Genomic DNA, 1,813 nt, shown 5'->3' on the forward strand with positions numbered 1-1,813 from the left:
CTGAGATAAAATCTAAATGTGACTTCCAATTTGTAAGTTCAGCAATTCTAAACCATAACCTCAGCTAGTTCGCTCTGATAGAGACATCAGAAAATAAACCTCAGCATTAAAGAGTTCATGTCATTTCTCTTTCAGGTACTGGTAACATTCATAAATCAAGAATTTCTAAACTGGATGCAAAAAAAGTCATTTTAAAAGTCAACAAAATTAAGTTGTCCTATTAGTCTTCAGTAGCAAGTAGGCCCTAGTGAAGTTTTAGTCCTAGAACAATGCTCTGAACGTTGATATGAAGCCCAGATCTGAAATTTTTCTTTTTTTTTTACATTTTTCTAACATCAACTGAGACAAAGTAGTAATATCACGCGAACAAAAAAATTTGATTCTGGTGGAACTTGAACCCACAACCTTTGAATCACATCAATTAGCTAGAAGTCCAATGCGCTATCCATTGCGCCACAGAGCCACAAGTCTCCTGATTGTGGTGGGTGTTCTGTCATGTCTAGACAATCCATTTTTTCCTGATGGTGACTGGATAACAGTAAGATTCCTGTTCTCTTTGAAACTTTGCCTTAGTCTTCTTATATGTAAAAGTAGAACTGGACAGCAAGAAAATGCATATGCTGTAAAAAAGAAAGATCTATTTCATATTAATACTCACTACATGCGTTTTTTAGTCTTACATGCTAGCAGTTCATTTTAAATTACTAACAGAGTTCCCTGTTGCTAATGTGTGGCATGGAAATGTGTGCAATACCAAGAAAGAAGTAGGTTTTGTTGGTTTTTAACTCTCAAGTTTTGATCTTTATTACTTTCTACAACTTCAATACAGTAGCCACTGGCCCTCTGGAACTTAAGCCAAGAAAAATGGTTTGGAACATAAGTGTTCTTGTACGCTAATGAACTACTGGATTGGGAAGGATAGGAGTCAATAAAAAAGAAATTATTTTATCCATTTGAGAAAACTATCAGATAACATGTGTTTTAGTCCAAATAAATGCTGGGAAATTTTCTGAAGTGCTCCTGCTATATATCCTGAATTCAGCAGGCACCTATACTTTTCTCTAGATGTTTTTCCTTTCCTCATTGTTTCCTTTTGCAGTTTTTTTAAGTATACCTAGGACTGTACTTCTAATGGCCAAAAGTTTTCAGACTGATACAAAATTTGGTTTTCACAAAGTTTACTGCTTCAGCTTTTTTAGTGGTAATTTGTGTAAATTCTAAATTATTATGAATAGAGATCAAATGAATTGCCAAAATGTGCAAACTCATTTCTTGCCATGAAAATTAACTTAATCGCAAAATCTAATTTCCACTGAATTTCAGCTCTTCAGAAAATGATCTGCTTTCATGATTTCAATGATCTCGTCAGCTCAGGAGAAAGTGTTCATGAGTACAAGGCAGCTGTTTTCACTCTGTTCTTATCTTTGACCTTTTTGGTAACATTTTAGCAAAAAAAAGTCCACGTTTTGCGTAATGGCACAATATTTATGCCAAAAAGTCATGCACACATATAATCACTCTACGGATGGACTGGAGTATGCTTGCCCAAATTTAGCATTATTTTTAAGTTATAGTTGACAAATCAGCCAAAAATATCTAGAAACCCCAAATCCAACCCACAATAGAGATCATAAAGAAATATCAGGCAAACACATACAAAAAAGACTTTTAAAAAGGCTCAAGTTGAAAAAAGAATCTGGGACTACTGAAAACAGCTAACAATATCAAACACTAGACCAAAAATAGGCAATAACAAACTGTGCCCTATCTGCTATCCTTTGGAACATTGAGCAGTTAGTAGCTGCTCCCTCTA

General features: G+C 34.6%; 1 non-coding gene across 1 annotated transcript; it reads right to left on the bottom strand.

The window, feature by feature from the left end:
* Positions 1-377: 377 nt before the first annotated feature.
* Positions 378-463, bottom strand: TRNAR-UCU (transfer RNA arginine (anticodon UCU)). Its single transcript is given in 2 exon segments — positions 378-413; positions 427-463. It is a non-coding gene; the product is annotated as a tRNA-Arg (tRNA).
* Between the last annotated feature and the right edge of the window lie 1,350 nt (positions 464-1,813).

This window comes from Phyllobates terribilis, unplaced genomic scaffold (genome assembly GCF_046119375.1).
Source record: "Phyllobates terribilis strain yellow unplaced genomic scaffold, ASM4611937v1 Scaffold_1__5_contigs__length_1240528914, whole genome shotgun sequence".
NCBI classification, from domain to species: Eukaryota; Metazoa; Chordata; class Amphibia; order Anura; family Dendrobatidae; genus Phyllobates; species Phyllobates terribilis.